The following is a 23,706-nucleotide window of genomic DNA, read 5'->3' on the forward strand; positions in this document are numbered from 1 at the left end:
CATATACTATTTACCCAGATGCGGAAGCACATCCGGCCCCTCTCTCTGGTCCCCTTGGTTTCTGCTTGGCTAGTCAGATTGGTTTTGGATCTCATCCCATCTGCTGTTCAAGCAGAGAATCCTGGTTTTGTAAGTTTTCCCCCAAATAAATAATGGTCTATCTCTCAATTCTGAGCCAGTGTGAGATTTCTTTTAAGCGCCCAATTTCTCTGCCCATCATGGAGTTATGGGTAACGGAACTTTAGGAGACTGGAAAGTCTGAGGTCATGATACCAAGCAAACCTGGTGCCAGTGCGGGCTGTGCTCTGCCGGTAGAACTAAGCCTCACTCAGTTTTTAGGGCAGTGCTCTCCAACCTCTCCTATAAAGACACTAACTCCATTCCAATTTAACCACTTCCCATTGGCCCAGCCGTTCAGTACCACCACAGTGGCAACTGGGTTTCAACACAGATTTTGGAGATACAAGTATTCAGACCCATTGCAGAGCATAAAGAACTTTCTGGAGTGGTACAAATTAGAGTATTTGATGCACAGGCATATATATTTATCATGCTTGGTGACGACCTAAATAATCAAATTCAGTGCATCTCATCATATCCAAATTAGAGCACAAAGATTAGCAGTTAAAAGTTTTGGTCTTTACAGAAGGTAGCAATGAGCTTTGGGGACAACTGCTGCTTATTTATCCTGGCTCCTGTCACCTGGACCCTGACTCGAAATCAAAGAAAGGAGCAAAGGTGAAGCAGTCACATGGGTGTTTATGAAATCCTGGTGGTTCCTGTGTGTCTGCCTCGCTGAAGGACCCAGTAGCTGTTTGAAGAAGGGGAAAAGCTAAAGGTCGAGTCCACGGGTCCTCTTGAAGATTCATCTTCTCGTTCAAGCCATCCAGCAACACCGCCCAGTCTTGTCAGGATTTCCTGTCAAAAGCTTCGGGCAACATCGATACATAACCACCATTTACAGGATTAATAACTGATGTCTCTAAGGCCTCCTGCTCTACAGATTTGTGGATCCTATATGTGGATTGGGGTAAAGCAACCTGCCATCCCAGTCACCAAAAATAAAACTGAAACGAGTAAGTAAAAATAAGTCTCTAAGTACACATACATCTTTAGTGTTAATAAGTTTACACTTATGGTTTATATGGGTGTGTGAACATGTATGAATTTGTAAAACATGTGTTTTTTACATAATATTACCCCTTCAGTGATGTCCTGGTGACTTTCAAATACTGAATTCACAAAATATTTCAAATTCAGAAAACAGGCAGTGCACAGCATTTACTGCCTGTGTAATATCTAGTTTCTTTGACACCACATAAGATTGCTGTCTTATTACCAGAATGTACTAATAGAAATTACCAAGTTTTCTATCAGAAAATTCCTCTTAGATTAGACCCATCCATAGGTAATGAGAAAGCGCTTGGCAAATCTCATTGAGCCCATTTTTTTCCCTCTGCCAAACTTGTTTAAAATTCTTCTCAGTTTTGATTTAGTAACTTTAGATCTGTGCATTATGTTGTGTTTTGCAGGGAGTTATTGACTCCAGCTAAGGAACCGTGCACAGTAATTATTTTGCACCACTAAGCTCTGGTATAGCATTGTCAGACAGGCACTTTACACACCACAAGTTTCAAAATTTAGAACAGAGCTGTCAAGCAGGCAAATGCTCACACCAAAGACTTCTATTTCCAAGCTAGAGGCATGAGCTCTGTGATGTGCAATAAGAGAGGGAGTCTGTGTGTGCTCAGGAAGCTCCTCATTTGACAGCCCCGAAAATGAAAGTCTGTTTCTTTCTAGAAAAAGAAACATCATAGCAACAGGACAGATTTGCAAGAATAAGTGAGAAATGGCCTTTGTACTAGGAAGGGGTGGGTGACAGGCACTGAGATTATTAAATGTTATTAGGAGTTTCTGTGGTGAGTAAAGAATAATTCACCCCAAACTGAGAACTTCTGTTTTGACTCATGTCATTCAAAACCTTTCCATTCAACCAAGAAATATTTTTATGGAGCTATATGTTTATAGTCAATTAAAAATTTTCTCATATATTGAAAACTCATGTTTACCAGTGTGTAACAGACCTAAGAGGACAACACCAAATTACAAACATTGATAGGAAGGGACAATATATTTTATGTAAATTAAATGTCATTTTTCTTTTAAGCAATGGCAAAGATAGCTCACTCAAGAACACGGGTTTAAATAATTTTTATAGCCCAAGTGCCTTTCAAATTCGAAAACACATCCATTTTCTCCCCCAGGTTTTCTTTTATAATATTTTGAGCCTCAAAATTACACTTGGAGACAAGCCTCGTCCTCTACTTAAAGACTATGAAATTGAAGAACAGACTTTAAATAACTTCAAAGTATCATGTAGCTGTTAAAATAAAAGAAACAGAATAGGTATTTGCATGCTTCCTTGATGACTTCACCTGGTCCCTGGCCTTCACTGACACTGCCCTTTCACACCCAGACCTTTCTTGAACATCATTCAAAAAAATGGGTCATCACTTAGGATCCCCTCAATACACCAGTTGCCACCGAACTGGAATCACCTCACTGTCTCCAATCCAAACTCAACACCAACTCTCTCAAAGACTACACTGAAAGAACTTTCATACTTCACCTACCTGGCCTCAAATCAACCACGTTTGTACAGCAAAAGAAAAATGAGACTCACACTCAGCATATGTGTGATAGAAACTCTCTTATTAGATGCACGACCAATGAAATTATGCCACTTGCCCAGCTCCCATCACAAAAACACAAATAATAGAAAAGACCAAGGTGACCAACAACCACAAAAAGACCACTAGCCTTGTAGAAATGTTCCACAATGAGAACTACCTAGGACTCTCAGAATGCAGAATTAAAAAGAACAATTTTAAAAATGATTAAGAACTTTTGTAATTTAAAGAGGTCACAAGAACATGAATGAACTTGAAGGGAAGAGGACAAAACCCCAGATTGAAGTCCAAGAAAACACAAACAAATCACTCAATGAAATAGGAATGAAATTCAGAATTGGAAAGGCGAATTCAATAAGTAGATATAAATAAAGAAGAAAACACAAGCTAAAATAGATGGAATTGAAAAAATTGATAACTATATTGGAAACACAGTCAAATCTGGATCACACAGAAGACAACTGAGACCCAAAGACAAATAGAGGAATCGAACCAATAAATTATAGAATTTTTTTAAAAATTAAAATACATGAAAAGAATATGCAGGATCTTGAGGGAGAGACCAAATGTATAAATTATAGACACTGACAAAAAGTAATAATCCTAGATCAATGGCATAGATGTGACCAATACAGATGTGACACACATAGAACACTAAATAGACAGGTCTGGAGAAAAAGCACCCTACAACATTCTATAGCTAGAATATTAGATAAATAGAACAGACAAACAAATAGAAGTGCAAGGGAAAACCCACAAGTCACAAGTAGAGGCCAACCCATCATAATAACTGATTTGGCCATGGAAACTTTTAAAGCTAGGAGAACTTTGAACTTCAAGTTCTAAAAGACTATAGATGCCAACCTAGACTATTGACCCAGCAAAACTAATCTGCTGTAGTTGAAGGAGAAAGAAAAATTTACCATGATATAAACAGGCTAAAGAAGTAATATCTACCAAACCAACCCTACAGAGAATACTAGAAGCAATACTTGAACTGTAGAGAGGAGTAATTACAGTCAAGAAACTAGAAAAAATAAACAAATGAAGATATGATTACTAAAATACAGAATGAGACTAAACACAAAATACAACAAAAGGACAAAAATCAGCATATACCTTTCAGTAATGACTTTGAATATTAATGTCATCAAGTGTCTAATCAAAATATGCCACGTAATCAATAAGGTTAAGAAGCAACTTTAAGCTCTTTTATGTCTACAAACACCTCACTTTCAAGGACAGGCAGCACCTTAAATTTTCTTTAAGAATGGATAAAAGAATTCCAAGCAAATGTGACCAGAAAACATGGGCATCACTATCTTAATGCCTGATGAAATAAATTTTAAACCAAAATTAAACAGAAAAGATTTTTAAAACTATACTTCATTATGATCAATAGAACAGTGAGCCAAGACTATGTTAATAATCATAAGCTTATAAGTATTAAATTCTTGCAAACCCAATTTCATTTTTTTTAAAAAGGTACTACTAGACTTCAAGATACAGATCAATATCAACCATGTTCTAGTGCATGATCTTAAAACCACACATTCTCCAATAGATAGGTTATCGGCCCAAAAGATAAGCAAAGAGACAGGGAAATTAAATAGCATCAAATAAACCTAATACATATCTATAGAACATTCCACCCAAATTGCACAGAATGCATAGTCTATTAAACATTCTTTGGAAGTCTCTCTAAAATGGATCATGTATTGGATATAAAGCAAATCTCAAAACAAATAGAAAAATTGAAATAACTCCATTTATCTTATCAGACTACAATGTAAAAAAGCTAGAAATCAATAACAAAAGAATCTATAGAAGTTAAACAAACTTATGAAGATTAAACGATATACTACTGGGTGTTGAATGGGTCAGAGAACAAATAAAGAAGAAAATAAAAAATTCCTGTGAATAAACAAAAATGGAAACACAGCAAACCCAAACCTCTGGGATGCACTAAAGTCAGTCTAAAGAGGAAATTTTATATCAAGCAATGCCTATGTTTAAAAATCAGAAAGAATGCAAATAAATAACTTAATGATGCATTTCAAGCCAAACCCTCCAAAACAGGATATATATTTAGAATCTAAGAATCTAAGAGTTGGTTCTTTGAAAAGATAATCAAAAGAAAGAAGAAACCAAAACTAATGAAATCAGTAATGAATGAGAAAATCTTATGACATATACAAAAGAAATACAGAAAATCACAAGGGAATATTTTAAAAATCTATACCCCATTAAGTTTGAAAACCCAAAAGAAATTAATGAATGTCTAGATATATCCAAACCACCAAAGTTAAACCAACAAGAAATCAATTACGTAAACAGACCAACAGATAAGGAGAATGAAACAAAAAAAAGTCCTTAAAAACGGGGGGATGGAATAACAAAAAAAGAGGTTGAGGTGGGGAAAGAGATGAGAAGGTAGGGTTTGGAGCAGAATTATCTCAGGGCCTGTACCTCAAGGCCTGTAGAACAGAGAAAAGCCTGGCTTGAGTTTGAAGAAGAGTCTTAAAGCTATTGAGGGGGCATGAGACAGCAAAATCTAGGTAGACACCCCCTCCAGCCAGAGGGAGGGCTTGGCTGTCTCTCATTGGCTGGAGGTATCCCCACCCCACCTGATGTCACTTAACCTTTATAAGCTGATGCTCACAGTAATAAACTGAGTTACTGTTTTGACTTGACTCCCTATCGCATATGATTGTCCTGCATCGTGGGGCTGTGGATCTGATTGTCTGGCATTGTGAGGCTGTGGAACAGGCAGATCGTGCACTTACATTTCCCTGGGGAATAAGGCTAAGGAGGCCTGGCAAATAGCACTCAAGTGGGGTGACTGGTCCCAGGGCAAAGTGGCCGGTCAAGGTGAGTGGGACCCCACAATGGGTAACGCTACTTCACACAAAAATGACCCATCACTTAAGGCGCTGAGATATATGCTATTCTCCCAAGGCCTGGAATTGTCAGACCACAATGCAATCCAGGCATGCTAGGATATAATTACCCTGGCCCCCTGGGTACCCACTGGAAATCTTTCCTCATAGGACATCTGGCCAGAGAAAAGAAAAACAGTTTATTATACCTATACCATTGGGATTTTATTGAACTATTATAGCTTTAAGGCATGTTTTCACCCCCACTGCTCTGCCTCAGCCCCCCCCCCCCCCACCCAAGGCAGGTAAGGAAAAGGTCAGAGACAGGGAGAGGTCTAAAGAATCAAAAAATAACCATTTAACCAAAGAATGGGAGAAAAGAAGACAGACAAGGGGGAAGATCAAAAATGGCTGCAATTTACTGAAGAGTGGTCTCAGGAAGAAGGGATAAGGCAGGCAGAGGCAAAGACAAAAAGGAAAGTAGATACTGTCTGTGACAAGAAGTGGCCGCCTCCTTATGCCCCCAGCCACCCTGGAAAGGATAAAGTAGAAGAGGGGAAAGGGACAATTAAGGGGGCTCCATGCTTGCCATGAGGAAATGAAAATACTCTTGGATGGGGCTGGACAGAGACAAAAGAAAGTTCAGGCCTCTGATCCTCCCAGGGTTGTCTGCAAACCTCCTGGGACAAGATTTGTGAGGACAAATGAATGCCATTATTACCACTGACCACCTAGCCATGTATGATGATAAAAGTGAGCAAAGTGTCATCAGACAGACCCCCGACACCTGGATTCACACCCAAAAGTAAAGGCCACTGCTCCCAGGGTCACCCCCCTTAGGTGAGCACCTGGTAAGCAGATATGGGGGCATCAGTGGTCATTACCTGCACTCTCTCCCCAGCGTGCTATTCTGGCTTGGTGACTGGGGTAGGGACGGGGATAAAAACAAAAAAGGGTGAGATGTTGGGCCAGAAATATCTCAGGGCCTGTACCTTGAGGCCTGTAGGACAGAGAAAAGCCTGGCTTGAGTTTGAAGAATAGTCTTAAAGCTACTGAGGAGGGATGAGACAGCAAAATCTAGGTAGACACCCCTCCAGCCAGAGGGAGGTCTTGGTTGTCTCTCATTGGCTGGAGGTATCCCCACCTCACGTGATGTCACTTAACCTTTATAAGCTGATGCTCACAATAATAAACTGAGCTCCTGCTTTGACTTGACTGCTTATTGTGTCTGATTGTCCTGTGTCATGGGGCTATGGAACAGGCAGATAGTGAATTCACCTTTCCTGGGGAATAAGGCTAAGGAAGTCTGGCAACAGGGCAGATAAGAGAGTTGTGGATAATTATGTAACTAACATTGTTGAAAAAATATAGAAACCTACTATTTTATAAACTTCCTAAATATGAATATTTCCATAAGAGAGGCTAATTGGCATTTCCTTACACAGTGAATTATGCTTATCCCAAAAACCATAGGCTGTCAAATCAAAACACAACGCTAGTATAAGATATCTCTGCTTGAGTTATTCAGAGGTGTCTGAGAGAGCCCCAAATAGGAGATATTGCTATTGCTCTTGATTGCCCACCAGATTCTGATGAACCGTACAGATGAATACACCATTTACATTGATTACATGACATGGTGAAATCAATGTTACTGACCTGAAAGTTTCTTCCCAGCTGACTGTCTGGCTTTTATAGTGCTGGAAGGAACCGCATAAGATGCTAGGGGGAAAATCATCAAAAATCTATTCAACTGTAAACTTTGTGACCTATGATAATGACCAGAATGGCACAATATACCTTTGGCTACAATAGTGGCATAAATACTATGGAGTAACCAATTACTTTCTGACTAGATTTAAGGTCTATTCCACAAGATAAAACACATACCTGATATTGTGACTTTAACCAAAAACCCATGACTAGCTCACAGAAGGGAATGTGCTACTGTTACGTTGTTAAATTGACATAGTATCAAACTGCCCTCTGAATTCTATCTCTGTATACATAGATTAGTGAAGCCTTCTGACCTCATCAGAGGACTTTCTGGTGACAGCAGAAATTTACGGCTGGTCAAAGTGTAGAGAATAGAGGTCAGTGGAGTCATCAACCACATTTCTAGTTTTAATATGCCTTCTGCAGTTTTATCTGTTAGTCAGTAGACGGGACTTTCACAAATCCATCAAGGAAGTAGCCATCCATCTGGTAGAAAATGTCAGGCAAACTTTCCTCTGCATCTAGGAACACAGGAAAACACCTCGGGTGCTACCTCAGGTCTGCCTGGTAGTCAGTCGGTCCTCTGATAAAAGGTCCGACTGACTACTTGCACCCTGAGGTTGATTTCAGAGGCTACCTCCCTCCTGCCTCACATAGCTCTGTGTGCTAGAATTATGGATATACCTGGTATTGAGAACCTCAAGCCCGAATTCAAATCAAAGAGTTGTATTCACTTGGGTAATTGTGTTGCTCGGGGTTTGAATCAAGTTTCATAAAATGATGTCGGGTCTTTGCCCATTTAACCTCCCCGCTTCCTTCATATTAGCCCCATTCCAGGCAACATTTTCCCTCATGATTGTGAGAGACATTTGTCCCCAGAAGCATAAAACATCATGAGACTAGCCTCAGGGATAATTTGATCAGGTAGATAGCTCTGAAAATAGTTAAATGAAATACACATGAATTTCTTATGTTAAATGGGATTACCTCTGGAATTGAGGATGGTAGCCAAGCCTCTACCAACATCAAAGAGGAAATGTAGGAGCACGTTTAGGGTTGGAGGAGGGAGTCTTGGTCCATGACAAGCTCTTTAACAAAATATTTAAAGACACCTCATAGTGCTCTCTGATTCTCCTTGCTTTCACTGTCTGGTGTTGGAGCCAGGTGGTTGAATTTGAATCTCATTTCTGCCATTCACTCTGTGAATGGCTGTATGTAAGCCTCTTGACCTCTGTTCCTATGCCTCCCCACCCTGTAAACCAGCAAGAAGAATGACACTTATCTAATGAGGTTATTGTGATGATTAGTTTATTAACTAAACTTAAAACAAGGGTAGCACATACAAATCCTTCTATTTTTTTGACCTGATAATAATTATTATTATGCAATCATAGCTTTTAACCACAACTTCTCTTCTCATTTGCTAACTTCTTATTTTCTCTAACTTACCTTGCTCAGGGTGTTCAAGGAAATTTTCTTGGCCTCAGTTTTCCAGGCTTATCTGGCTTCCCCTCCCCCACCCAACTTCTCTCATCTCCCTTCCCTTCCTTCTCTTCCTGTTCTTGTTTTCTCTATTTCTGTTTTTCTCTTTGTTGCTCTCTCTCTGTCTCTGTCTCTGTCTCTGTCTCTCTGTCTCTCTGTCTCTCTCTCTGTCTCTCTCTCTTTGTGTGTGGTGTGTGTGTGTGTGTGTGTGTGTGTGTGTGTGTGTGTGTGTTCAGAGGATGGAATCTAGGGCCTAGCATATGCTAGACAGTCACTTTATCATTGAGATTGAGCTACTATTACCCTAGATCCTAGATCCTCTGTCTTTTCTATTTAATGTGTTTTTGCTAGTAAAATTAGTAAATCAGCTAAGAAGCATAGATTTAAAAAAAAAAACTTATATGAATTGTGCACATTGTCTAATCTGTAGTTCCCAAAGTAGGGTCTATGGTAATCTTGTTATGTGTGAGAACTTAGGTTCAATTTCCAGGAAAAAAAAAAAGGAGTTCAATACATGCACCCATAGATACATAGATATATACATACATATAGCCAGGAAATTCAGAAGCTCTTTCATGTCATCTCCTTTTACTTCAAGGAAGAGAAGAGTGGCCCAGAGAAAGACAACAGTTGACCAAAGGTTTCAAATGTGAGTGGAAGGAACTGGCTCCCAAGGAAGTCAGGGTAAACTGACCTCACTGAAGTCATTTTACTTTTCTTAGATTTATTTATTTTATCATACATATATGTATATGGATGTTTTGACTACATGTATGTATGTGCACCAGGTGTGCACATACCCACAGAGCCCAGAAGTCCTCAGATTGTCTAGGTCAGGAGTTACAGATTATTATGAGCCATCGTGTGCGTTCTTGGAATCACAGACTTGTGAGCCACTGTGTGGGTGCTGGGAATCACAGACTTGTGAGCCACTGTGTGGGTGCTGGGAATCACAAACTTGTGAGCCACCATGTGGTCCTTGGAATCACAGATCAAGAGCCACCATGTTGGTGCTGGGAATCAAATCCGGATATTTTGCAAGCACAAGTACCCTTTAACTACAGAACTCATTGAGGTTATTTTATTAGATCTTGCCATTAAGATGGAACTAAAAAGCCTTATCAAATTAAATCAGAGTATATTGATAAAGGGTGATACAGATTTGACACAATTTTGGATTCAGTCAGTATTAATTTTCACCCTTAATCAGACCGACCAGCGTTCCATAGAAAGACATTGCCTCTCAAAGCCTAGAATGAGGGTGTTGTACTAATTTGTGCAGCTTATGAAACTGTTTGTTATTTATTACATTAGCTGCTTTCTCTAGTGCTGTGAAAAAACAGCGTAAGGAAAGATTTTGTTTGGCTCGGAGTTTGAGGGTACAGACCACCACAGCGAGGAGAAGACATGGCATGACATCGGGAGCCTATCACATCTTCAGTCTGGAGACAAATGATGCTCTTGCTCCAACAGCTTGCTCCTCTCAATGCCCCTGGGACGCTGCCATCCTCCTCCCATAACCTGATCTAGATAATCTGGATATGGCTTCGACACGTGCCAGAGCCTTGTCCTCTGGTGATTCTAGATCCTGGCCAGTTGGTGATCAACATTAACAATCACAATGACTAAGTAAGGGTGCCGCCTGCCACCCCAGAGGTAAGAGGACTACATTGGGATTGTCATTTAAGCCAGTTTTTAAAACACACAGACGTTTGAATACAGCAGAGAAACGCAAGTGTCACGGATGACCGGTGACAGTGTCTGGGTAGTGGACTTCTTTGCTACCCTCCTCCCAAATCAAAACACAGGCTCAGGGCCAGTGCTGCTCACAGAACTCCTTACGGTGGGAATTTCGGGACAATGACCAGGTTAGGAAGTGAAAATGGGAGCTGGGTGTGATGGTGCATGCCTGTCAGCCCAAGACTTGGAAGGTAAGGCCAGGAAAAGCAGGATTTCAAGCTCATCCTTGACGCCATAGTGAGCTCCAGGCTACCTGAGGACCTGTCTCAAATAAACCTAAGAACCAACACAGACAAAAAGAGAAGTCAATAAAGCCAGGGACTTGCCGTTTACTTGGACATGCATTTATTTAAGGTAGGACTGTTAAGGTGGTACGTCTCGGTGCCACCCACAGCCTGCCCTCTCACCAGTCTTGCTCATGACTGCCACAGACCATCGCCTGTGTCTGCACGTCTCACCCAGCAAGCTCTCCCACCCTTCCTCAAAACCCTACGCAAACAATAATAAATTTTCGCATTCATGTGTGCTCTAAATAGACATTGTACTACGGGAGTGGATTTGCCTTCAACTTACTAACTCTTCCCATCCCTAAATCAAAACTAATTAGCTTTGTTTCTCAAATTGCTGACACTCAGGGTCTTCACTATCGCAAACCTGTGTGTGATTAGTGATCTAATGGCTGGTGCTGAGCTTGGGCAAATATTTATAGAGTAATCATATTGGATAGGGTTGAATAACCTCTTGGATTAAGTGTGAGCTTCTGCCAGGCAGTGCTGCAAAATTGTGCTAATTTAATGGTATAGTCCATTGTTCCATCCGCTAATACGAACACCACACGCACCAGGACAAATGAAATTGGGAATAGCAGGGCACAGTATGGCTCCTTTATTGGCACTCCTGGCACTAATGCACCAGAAGAATCCAAATACTACTTCGTAAATATAAATTATGTGATAGATAAACGAAAGCACATACATGGAGAAGATCAAATAAATTCACAGAACAAGCCGAAAGCAAGGAGTCGCTAGATAAACAGTTGTTAGGTTATTAGTAGATGAGCTGTGAGAGGAATGAGTTTGCTTTAATTTCCTTTCAGAAACGGTAAACAGATTTTAATTAGGCAAGTCAGTTTCACCGTTAAGGGAGGATTTTTTTTTCTTTCTGTATCAAGCTGTGTTGATATTAACTTTGGCTTTTCAGGGATACACCAAACAAGTATGGCATATGTCATTAACTCTTTGGTTTAGTAGAGCTAGAGATAGAACCCAAAACCCTAAGCTGTCAGAAGAGCACTCTGTCCATGAACTACATACTTAGATCCAAATCATTCTTAATATTTTGGCTTTAACCTGTAGCATGAAAGAGAACAAAACTTTGGAAAGAAAGAGATTAAAGTGGTAGGGATTTGGGGTGGTGAGGGTGTTTGTTTGTTTTGAACAAATAATAAACAAGCTAGCCTGTCAGAACATCCCAAGATGAGGACAGGAAGCTCAAGAGTTTAAGGTCATGTGATTTTGTCACATGATGAGGGTGGGGACAGCTAAACAGATGATGCAGTTAAGCAATGGCCAAGCTTAGATTTGAAATTACACCCCTTTCTATCATTTTAGAAGTAAAATATTGCAATATTCATACACAAGCAACTTTAAGACCATGGGCCATTTCCTAACACATGTTCTTTGCTCATAATCTTATTTAACTTTCAATTTAATAAAGATGACCTATATTGTAATGTAGATGAAAATCCTGAAGATTTTTCTTACCTTGATCAATTGTAACTAGACCAATTTTAAAAGCGGCTTAGCTGTCTTTCATAGACATTCCAACCAGTTAGCTATATTTAGATGTGAGGAGGAGGCAAAATAATTTTTTAATTCTATGTTTTTTTTTACAACTGACTTGACTGACAGCCCTTAAGTGCTATTTCTCTCAAAGCAAATATGATTCACAGCCCTTAGGTAGAGTGTGTGCACAAGCTAGAAATATTGATCTGTCCACATCCGAGAAACATTCAAACACAATAAAAAAGAATTTTTAACTTAATTCTGAATAATGCAATAGTTTTTTAAAAGTCCTTTATATGAACAGTACACACTTGCCAATGATAATATACTCGTAATGTTTTATATTGTCAAGGATTTAATTTAAACTCAGGAAACAGAAAGTGTCTTTCTAGGGTGAACTCACCCTCCTCAGTTCTGCCGTGACAGTTCTCAGAACACAGGAGGCCTAAGAAACTATTTAAAGATATAAATAAATCTGCCTTATTTAAGCCACTGAATACAAGGAACCCATCCTGTAAATTACTCTAGTCATTAGCACAAAGTTTAGAAATGAAAGCAACCAGGAGGCAGTTGGTGAGATTTCTCTTGGGTGTTTACTAGCATTAGAATGGAGAAATTAGTTTCATTATACCACATCAGTGTGGCCAGAGTACATGCAGAAGAGAGCTGAACACTCGGAGGTTGCAGTTCCCCATCCCACCCCCACATTTGCAATGACCAGGAAGACCGTTTTTCTACTTGCCCCAAGCCAACCTTCTTGCTACAATTATTTCTTACTCCCACAGAAGGCAGTGGAAAACAATCAATACTGCTATGAGTTATAAAACACAAAATATTCTCAAATTTGGCTCTGGTAGCTCTCAGTTTCCTCCAGAGGTGTCAGTGTCTAGATTCTTCTTCCTTCTGGCGGTGGCTCAATGGCAATCTGACCAACTAACTCCTAACACTACTTAAGAGCTTTCCCTGAAAAGTTAAGTTTTCTACAATTACTTTTGTTTCCATTGACTGAGTGCACCCAATTTCCTTTCCTGGAGCAATGTGGAGATGCATCCACACCGTTATGTTACAAGGGAGATGGCAGTTGACGAGACAGGAATGGACAAACGTTAGAGGGGAATAGGTGTGGGAAAGACACTAGCACACCCCCAAAGGGTCATTTTCCCATGGCTGCTCCCCACTCCTGCATCTTAGACCTGCATCCCACTGCGTATCACCCAATCCTCCCCCATTATCTCTAGAGTTTCTTTGGCTTTTCCCATGCAGATTGAAGTGCGGGTTAAAGACATGACATCAGTCCTCATCTGTAGCTAATAGTTGTCCTATACTTGAAAGCAGCTGGTACCAGTGTACATATTTAAGAACTCCCATCTCCATTTAAGTCTCTTAGTTTGTCACCATGACACTTGACCCATGTACCAATTTCCCTCAAGGCTTGTTTTCTAATCCCATCTCATCTTTACTACTTAGGCCATGCACTGTTCATTTCTCACCATAACTCATGTGTGAAAACTTAACCCTCAGTGTGATTGTATCTAGGATGGAGATATTAGGTCAAGGTGCAATTTGTGCCCACATAAGAAGATACATCGGACATGATTTCTCACTCCACCATATAAAGATCTTGCAAGAAAATACCTGTATGCACATCAAGGGAAGGTAGCTAGCCATGAACCTGATCAGCTAGCACCTTCTCTGTGGACTTCACACCCTTCACACAAGTCCATAGTCCATGTTCCCCAGTCCACATTTGCTACTTGTATCACACCTACATAACTAGGTACTCGACATCAATTTTTGAACATACGACTATATTCTGCCTCTTTGGCTCCCTGGATGTAACATTATCTTTAACCTTGGGTTACATAGTACCTCCTCTCTCCTTTGAATACTCTGATCTCAGATTCCTTTTTCTATAGGCATGCTTTTGATCTCCTAGTGCTGAAGCTGGATTATAATTCTATCTTAGAAGTTCTGAGGGTATCCTGGTCTGTTCTTTTGGAGGCCCAAAGTAGAAACTGAATATTTAAACGAAAATTGAAAAGGTGGGATACCTTCCTAGGAGTTGTTTGGGGGACTTGGACTTTTATCATTCCTCTTGGTCACTCATCAGAACTAGATAATGAGCCCTTATGACTGAAGATAGCACACGCTTGTAGTGAGAAATGGAGAAGTCAAGCATGAACTGAATTTGAAGCTTCTTTCCTGCTGATGACATTTTTCTGTGCCTTGAGGTACTGTGCAGGCTGCTGGAGGAGAAAAAGCATCAACAACTCCACAAGGCTGTACTGTGAACTCAATGTCAACCAGCTAAGCAAGATGTGACCACTGATACACTAGTGGCACAACTGTCCTGGGAATAATCAACTGCTCTTGAATTGAATTTGAGGCTGGGTCCATGGGAGGGAATGCATGCCTTTCAAACCCACGTCTGGAGAGAGCATATGTCCTAAAGAGAAACGCATTACTGATGCTTAGCTAAAGTGACATGGCTCCAAGTCACCCTCAAAATGTTCAAGTTTAGATCTACAAGCAAATGCTGTTCTTGTGCTTAATCATAGAGGTTCTCGTTGAGGTGACCAACTGTGAATACAGAGATGCACAAGGTACTAAGAACAAGCGATGATTCAGAACTCAGTCCTAAAGAGGACGTATTTTTATGTAATTACTTACTTTTAATTATACACATATATGTGTGCGGATATATGTACACAGATAAAAGTGCCCTAAGAGGGCAAAACCATTGGACTCCCCTAGACCTGGAGTTATAGGCCATTGTGCGTTATCTGACATAGTTGTTGGGAACTGAACTCAGGTCCTCTGCAAGAGCAGGAAGTACTCTCAAGTGATGAGCCATCTCTGGTGTCCCTAAATAGGACATTTATACCATCACTCTAAGGCTTGGGGAACATCAGAGGTAAGATTCAAAATGAAGAATGTAAGAACTGGAAGAAGTGGAGAAGGTTTGAGAAATGTTATCTTCTCAGGGAATGGTACAGCTGTTCATTACAAATATAATCTTACAGCAGGTATGATTGGCTGGAATTGGACTGCAAGAGAATGGACTTACCACAGTCAGTCATGGCCTGGGGAGGAGTTCCTCCCCTCCCTGATGAACGACTATTGGCCAATGATGGATTCTGTGGGAAGGATAGTCATGTGTACACACTGGTGAGCCTACCAGACTCCAATAGAAAGTACCAGGACAGTGGTCACACAGTCCTGGATAAAATTAACGAGTGCCAAAACAAAGCAAAGATATGTATGTGGGAAAATAGCTTGGCGGGAGGGAAATGAGAAAGTGGTCAGAACACATGTATATACTATGAACGTGTCAATGAACAAATCTCAACGGAATATGTTAAGACAGAAAAATGAGGTCTGAGGTAGAACTCGGTGACACCCACCTGGCAAATGCCCAGTGTGTCCTATGTTTCATCCCAAGCAATGAAAACAACATTAATAATAATAATAGTAAATAAGGTCTGCTTTACTACTGTTGAATATACATCAGGTGTTGGGCACTGTGTTTTCAATCACTATTTTAATGCTGGGAACTGAGAAATTCTTTTTGTTTAGCCAGGGCTGACAAGTAAGACAATGGACAGAATACCTGAGTGTGCAAACACTATCACACTTATTCATTGGTTGGTAAGCCACCACTGATCTAACATTCCAAATGCCCTTCCTCCCACCCCAGGGTTCTCAGGCTGTCTTTTTTCACCTACCCTCTTCCTTCCCATAACTAAGTAAGTCGAAGCTGGATGCTGGCGGTGTGTAATCAGTATTGATTCCAATTGGTTCCTGATGTACCATCTGCCCTGACAATTATTTTTTAATGCGAGCCTCACCCTGTCAGTGGCATCTCTCATGTACAATCAAAAAACTGAAACCCGGAGACATTTCCTTATTTAAGTCACAGAACAAACCAGTAAATGGCAGAGAACCAAAGCCATTACTTTCTGCCTTCATAGGCCATTGTTTGCTCTCGCACAGACAAGCCATTGGAAACAGAGGTATTTCCAAAACTTGTCTGATAAGAAAAGAACAAGTTCTGTCAAAAATACCCATTCCTGTGTCCCTTCCCCTAGAGAATCTGATTCAAAACCACCTAGTTCGTGTTCACAATCAATTCCTTCAAGAAGGTAGGTGCTACGTTTAGACAAACTTTAGAAACACTGCTCCTCTTCCCTGACAACAAGGAATTTGAAACAAGTTAGCAAAGAAACACCTCCATGTTTTAAAAGGACAAGTAAAGACTGTTGCAATACTGGTGTTACAGGAAGTCTGTTTGAGCAGAATAGAATATGTGTTTCAAGTGATAGGCTCCTTGAACCTATTTCAGGGGTAATGGTGCAATCCAAAAGTAAAATGGTGGGTCTCAAAGCATCATTTATGATAGTCACCGCCAGAACGAAGGCACCAATGGGTGGCCCACAGAGGGAGAGGACAGACTAAAAGCTAAACTAAGAACAGTTCCATGAAAGGGAAGAACGGTTCCTGCACTGATGGTGGAAAGTCTCCAGACTCTAAAAACTGCGAATTTATCCAAGCAAGGTGCTATAGTGCACTGTGCGGAACAACCCATGAGAAAAGAACCTAAAGGAAGTGAGGCGTGCAGTGTTACCTGGGAGAGGGGACCCCTCCCAGCATTGTCTACTCTGCCGGTCACCGCTGATCCATAATGTGCTTTTCTAGCCAGCTTTGGCAATTGGGTCTGTCACATGAGCTCTCTCAACAGCGGTTTCTCCCTCCTGACATTTCTCCTCCATTTCTGATGTTAGCAAGAGCTAATCATGTCACATTAAAAAATATGTCCGGGAAAAGGCAAGCATCACTTATTAATTGCCCACAGAAGGTTTATGAAGCAGTTATCTTTCACATGAAAGACCTTGGGGAGAAAATAAGAGAGGATGTGGAAGAAGAAAATATAAGAGTGATTGTCTCCAGTCTGGTCTTTTACTGGGGACTGGTTCATTAAATATTTCTGAGGCCACCAGCTTCATCTGACTCAATAGAACCTTCTAGATGTTCCTCCCGACTTATAAATCATCAATGAGCAGGAGAAAGCTACAGGGGCCCTGAGATTTACTACCACATGACCTGGCCCAAGCTAGGTTGATCCTCTTCCAAGTGCCAAGCCCTGCCAAAGGCTTAAACACCTGCTACAGTTCTCTGCACATATATTCCCTTAGACAACTGAAAACTGACTCAGTGGATAAACCAGTAAGCAAACAAACTGCCAAACACAGCCACAACAGAGGCTGATAAAATAAAACATGTAAATGGATTTAGCCGAATGTTTCCAAATGGTACACCTGACGATGTATCAAAGGCAGGGCAGCAGGAGCCTTAGAGAGATAAATAATAGAAGACAGCCAGAACTGTCTCCAATAGCATCCTCACCACCCACAAATAGATGACTTCTTAACCCAAGGTGAAGGAAAATAAGGCAGCATCAGAAATAATAACAACGAAGATAAGCCTTAAGATCAGCGAGAACAAGTGACTTGGAATGTGAATTCATTTTCGAGAACACTGAAGCTTTTCTCCAATTGTTAGTCTGTTTATTTTCCTTTCCTTGCCGTGCTTAACACTTGTATGAAAGTTCCTGACTGAAGAGGTCAGTCTCCGCTAATGAGGTGTGCCAACACAATTGGAAGTCCATTTCTAAATGGAAATTGCTCAACAAGGAGACACAATTGTGTCAGACTAAAGAGAACATTTGGAAGGCAGCAGGGGTGGGAGCCAGTAATTTTTTAAGGGGCTCCACTGGCTAGGGGAGCAAGGGGCTGGCCGGGAGCTATGGGTTAACATGGCAATGCCTCTCCAAATTAGTAATATTTCTCCAGGTTACCTCAGTAGATAGTGAGTAACGGTGGATATAATCCCTCTCCTAATAGTAAACGAGAACCAGTCTAATTATACTCCCATTTACCCCACAAACTCTAAAATCACAGGCTTTCTATTTGCTAATTCCTCTTATTCATGGTTTTATGACTCCGGAGGAGGCTTTGGGGAGTGCGAATTAAAAACCAGTGTAGTGAGTCCGTTCCACGTAGACATTAACTATGAAAAAGCAATGGCATGGGGGAGGGAAGGGATGGGGGAAAAAAAGCTGTGGATTTATCTTAGGCTGACTTCAGTCTGGGCTGCAGGAATATGAGAAGCCCAGCCTAACAAACTCAGAGGCCAAAGTCAGAGTTACAAGGTTACAGAGCAGGTTGACAACCAGGGGTCTTCTATTTCCTCTCTAATACTTGAAGTCACTCTGCACCAACTCTATGCCCTTTGATGTGGATGTATCTTATCTTTTCCATAGCTGATATGTAAGAACTAGGCAATTTTTGAGTACTTATAAGTCATTTCTCTTAAACAGGTCCTTACTACATAGACCTGTCCTGCCTGGAACTCACTGCATAGCCCAGGCTGGCCTTGAACTAATGAGCCTCCTACCACAGCTTTCTGAGTATCTAAACTACAGGCATGTGCCAGCATGCCTAAATGATTCCATATCATCTTAAGGCTAATACAAGGAGATACCATATACCAAAGCTTACTGGGTAATGCCAAAAGGTCTCTGGCATAAAAAAAAGCTAATGCATAAGCCAAAGAATTCAAGTATAAACAAGTTCATTTAAGTTTTTTGCAGTCATATGAACTTCACATTCCTTCCACCCATCCTCATTCCAGACAATGTACATGACTCTAGTCTGTGAAAGTAGAAAGAAAACTCAGGAAAGTAAGGAGTGGTGTGTAGAGGAAGTGTGTGTGTGTGTGTGTGTGTGTGTGTGTGTGTGTGTGTCTGTCTGTATGTATGTATGTATGTGTATGGACAGAGAGAGACAGAGAGTGAGCATATAGAAGTTATTTTTAAGACCACACAAACTTGGTGTCTTAAGTTTTCCCAAGGCCATAACAGAAAAGGAAATCCATAGGGTTGAAGAGCTAAGACAGTGGGAAAAACATTTGGTGCTCCTGAAGAGGACCAGTTTGTTTCCCAGAGTCTATATAGAACAGTCCACAACCATTTGTAGGAGATCTGATGACCTCTTCTGGCTTCCATGGGCATCTGTACACACGTGACCTATATACACGCTGACACAGATAAATGATAGATAGATAGATGATAGATTAGATAGATAGATAGATAGATAGATAGATAGATAGATAGATAGATAGATAGATAGATAGAGATATAGACATAATTTTTAATTAAAAAATTCTCGAGGTCAGCAATAGGCAGACATTATCGTAGGCCAGGCATTCTCAATCCTTTGGTGGCTCAACATGGTCAGTGCAATCTCCCCAGATAGAGAATTAGAAATAAAGAGGAAGCGATGCCAGGCAAGCAATGCAATGCTCTCAGAGAGTTCGTCCCCTCCTTGTGGCATGCAGAGGACTAGACAATGGCTGGCCAGCACTAGCTGATGAGGCTCATGCTTCACTGAAACAGTCAACCTCAGAAATTTGGACTCCTCTGAGAAGAGCATGTTATTTCCCTCAGTTTTCGTGCTACCGTCAGAGCCAGGAAGGGCCCCTTACACAGCGCTAACCCCCATTTGTCATGACTCAAGTCAGCAAGAGAGAACAAATTTAATGGTTTTCTATGAAAGCTATTGCTTTAAAGCAGACAGGTTATCGGTATTTTTGTGAGTTTTTGTCCTGGTTTTTTTTTTTTTTTTCTGATTCCTTATCCAGGTCAGGGAACATTGAGAAATTGAATTTAAATTTGAAGACTGCTCGGTAAATATGGAATCAGAGAAATGGAAATTGCATGGCCTCAGGAGAGGCTACTCTCATCCAGTTGCAAAGCGTGGTGAGGAATTCCTCTTCAGTGAAGGGTTATGATTGCCAATTTAATCAGATATTTGTACTCCCTTGTCAAATGACCCTCTTGCTTTTGAAGGCCACTCCCTCTCTTAAACACATTCATTCTTACCCTACCTTTTATTTTTGTAGATTAAAAGTACTACTTCTCTAATTTACCAGCAGGTTCCCTATTTCTACTTAATTTCATGATTTTTTTCTTGCTAATCTCTAGAAAATCCTCTCAGCTAACTAATTTGTTTTACTTCTTAGCCTACAACTTTTCTTTCTTCACCTGCCCTGTTAAGAGTCTCAATAGCACGTTTCAGTGTCGTAAGATCTGGTGCACAATGGTCATAAGGAAGTGGGTACAGACATGTAAAACATACGGTGAATATACAGCTGTCATTGACTGACTATCATGTATGTTCTTACTCATTCCTATTCATTCACTCACTCAATAAACAAATACTCACTGGGTGCCTGCTCTGTGCTGGCTCTTTACCACTTGGAATATGAATATAGTAAGATGGAAATATGGTACTTGACATCATGAAGCTTGGAGAAGAGGTAGCATATAAATATAACAAAATGGTAATTAGAATTGTGCTGCCACAGGTAAAGTGTCTTTCGTTCATTTCATCCACACAGCAAATCCGAAGGCATTTGCAGTGTTCCCCCTTGATCTCATATGTGTAATAAAATAGAAGCTCAGTGAACTGGCTTTTCAGAGATGGAGAAGGTGAAACAGGGAGCACGTGGCTGGTCATGAATCAAGTTCAACGATGAACAGAGAACCTAAACCCCTTGAGACATATCCCCCCCTCTCTGTCTCTGTCTCTGTCTCTGTCTCTGTCTCTGTCTCTGTCTCTGTCTCTCTCTCTATTTTTTCTTTCCCCACTCTACTTCCTCCTCTCTCCCTTCTTCTTCCTTCTCTTTCCCCTTTCTTCCCTTTTCTCCTCTCTCTACCTTGCTTCTGTCTGTTCCCCCCTCTCTTTTTTCACTGTTCATCATTTCTTGCTTCCCTCTCTGTCCTTTCTCTCTTCTCTGTCTTTTCTTCCTCTGCCTCCCTGCTCCCTCTTCTCTGCCATCACCTCTTTCCCTCTAATTATAGCTTCACTTCTCCCTCACCTGCTAATGATCCACAGAATTCTGGCCACGTGCATCTTCTATTCAATAGCAGAAATGCTCATTGTGAACCCTGAGCTTAAACAAGGCAGTATGGATCTTTCAGGACCCAGAGCTGCTGCGTTGGTGCCTCTGATGGCATATTATAGCCAGGCCTGTGGATAAATGTGGCCTCAGCCAGGAGAGGATAAATGATAGATGATTTGGAAGAAATAAATGACAGGGTTGTTAAAATGTTTTAGGGCAAGGGACATTCAAATAAATGCTACCAGGTGATTTATTCTCTAAAAGGTGTTCTGTTCACTGTTGAAACACACCTACATGTCTGCCAGAAATGTGGCTGTAAAAAATTTGTGTATAAAAAATTTACAGAGCGGCAAACTGACCCAAGCCTTTCATTTACTAACGCCACCACGTTAGCTGCAAGGACAGCTCTCTACATCCTTTCAGCATGTCAGTACCTGGATGGCCGAGAGCTACTGGCATTAGGAAATACTCAACATGTGCCCCCTTGCCTCAGCTGTATGTGTTTGTCCTCCAGATGTCCATAAGCCATGATCTCAGCAGGTGTGTGGATATCCTCACGATAGCCTGTCTTATCCTCACTTAGCTCTTCAATCCTAATCCTCTTCAAAATCAAATTATGAATATCTCCCAAGAATATTGTACACTTACCAGTCACTCTTTACTGTCTACACGAGGTCACCCCGTAGTCAATCTCCAAAAAGACTCAATCATAGTATCTTAGCCAAAGTGTTCTGAATGTAAAGCGTAATCTCTAACACCTTGTCGAGAAGAGTTAGTGGGGATACAACTGAGGCAGGGAGGGAAATGAAGAACATCTCCTACTGAGCTGGCCCCAGGTTTGCAAGGAAGCCTAAACAATAGCTCTTATTCACAGGAGAGAGTGGACGTTCTTCTGGGAAAAAGAAAGGAGAAGATGCAGATTGGACGAAAGTTGTCTCCCACTAGTACAGTGAAGCCCATGTGTCCATCCTGGCTTCCTGTCCTCCTCAGTTGCCAATGGAGAAAATGAAGCTTTAACTACCCACTCAAGCTTGCCATCAGACTGAGAGTCGTGGCCTTCTATGGAATTCCAAAGACTATTCAGTTGCCAAGAATTATACCTCTGGGAAAAGCTGAAACAACTGGAAGTGTGAGGAGATGGTGGCAAGGTAAGTCCAAAAGGCCATCATTTAGAAAGCACTTGCTAGGTTCAACAGAGGTGAAACATTTGAATAATAGGTGAGCATCATATGTAGAGGCAAGAGAAACAGGCTGGTGTGGGATGCCACATAGACTGTGTCTAGTAAAGTGTGCTCAGTGCTTTTTAGTTCTAGTCATGTGCATTGACAATAAAAGGCTCTTCTATATGATTAAGATATCCTCACATCTCCCCCAGAGGAGGGCTACTTGTCTAGTCTCCCAAAATCCTGTTTCTTCTTCTGCAACATAGAAAGGGGTTATTACTGGGCTGTGACCTGAACCCCTGAGAGGATTGTCTAAGAGAGGAAAGTACATATTAGCCCACAGTTTCACAGGGTTCAGATCCTGTTCACCTGGACTAGAAGTTTGGGCATGACACCACAGCAATAGAAGCATGCAGTGACCGAGCTTCACAGCAGCTTTGCGGCAGACAGGACAGACTGAGCAAACAAGGGTCTGTGGACACCACCCTAGTGTCCTGTCTCAGCCAGGTGGGCCCCACATCTAAAAGTTTTCATTACTACCAAAAATAGTGCCACCAACTGGGACCAAACAGCAAAGCATGACTGTGTGTGTATAATTATGGTAGTATTTCATGTTCAAAATATTTTGAGATTCAACCTCTTTAACATATCCTATGGACATCTTGAAAAACAAATCACTTCCTTCACTTACCCTCATTAATGGTCCTGTGTAGAAATCTACCTGATGGTGTTTTTATGCTCCAGGAGGGCACCAATTCTATTGTAAAGGTCTCCAGTCTCTGACCAAGATGGTGCCTCCAACTGCCAGCTTCAGCTGTGGTATCCCACCAAAGACCCCAGTGAAGAAAAGGAATCCCATCCATCCTTCAGGACATGCTTCTCATCCTGTCCAGGACCCTGAGTTTCTGAGACTCTTCAGAGGCATCCTTCAGTGTAACTCATCTTGCCTGCTGACCTGCTGCTGTGGAAATCCGGGTCTGAATGGCAGCCAGAAAACAAGACTGCTCACCCACCTGGGTTCTTGTGGCTTGATGTGGGAGAGTCTTCTGTTTGTGTTGATTTCATTCATTAATAAAGAAACTGCCTTGGCCCATTTAATAGGCCAGCCCTTAGGTGGGTGGAATAGACAGAACAGAAGGAAGAAAGTGAGGTAGATTCTTCGGACAACTGCCATGCATCTTCTCTCTGGGTCAGACGCGATGGAGCCAGCCGCCAGGTCAGACATGCTGAATCTTTCCTGGTAAGATACCACTTGTGGTGGTACACGGATTATTAGATATGGGTTAGTCAA

General features: G+C 41.1%; 1 long non-coding RNA gene across 1 annotated transcript; it reads left to right on the forward strand.

Annotated features, from left to right (window-relative positions):
• The first annotated feature begins 691 nt into the window (after positions 1-691).
• Positions 692-23,706, forward strand: LOC119806888. The gene is made up of 3 exons (XR_005284278.1): positions 692-1,076; positions 22,127-22,400; positions 23,160-23,706. It is a non-coding gene; the product is annotated as an uncharacterized LOC119806888 (long non-coding RNA).

This window comes from Arvicola amphibius, chromosome 2 (genome assembly GCF_903992535.2).
Source record: "Arvicola amphibius chromosome 2, mArvAmp1.2, whole genome shotgun sequence".
NCBI classification, from domain to species: Eukaryota; Metazoa; Chordata; class Mammalia; order Rodentia; family Cricetidae; genus Arvicola; species Arvicola amphibius.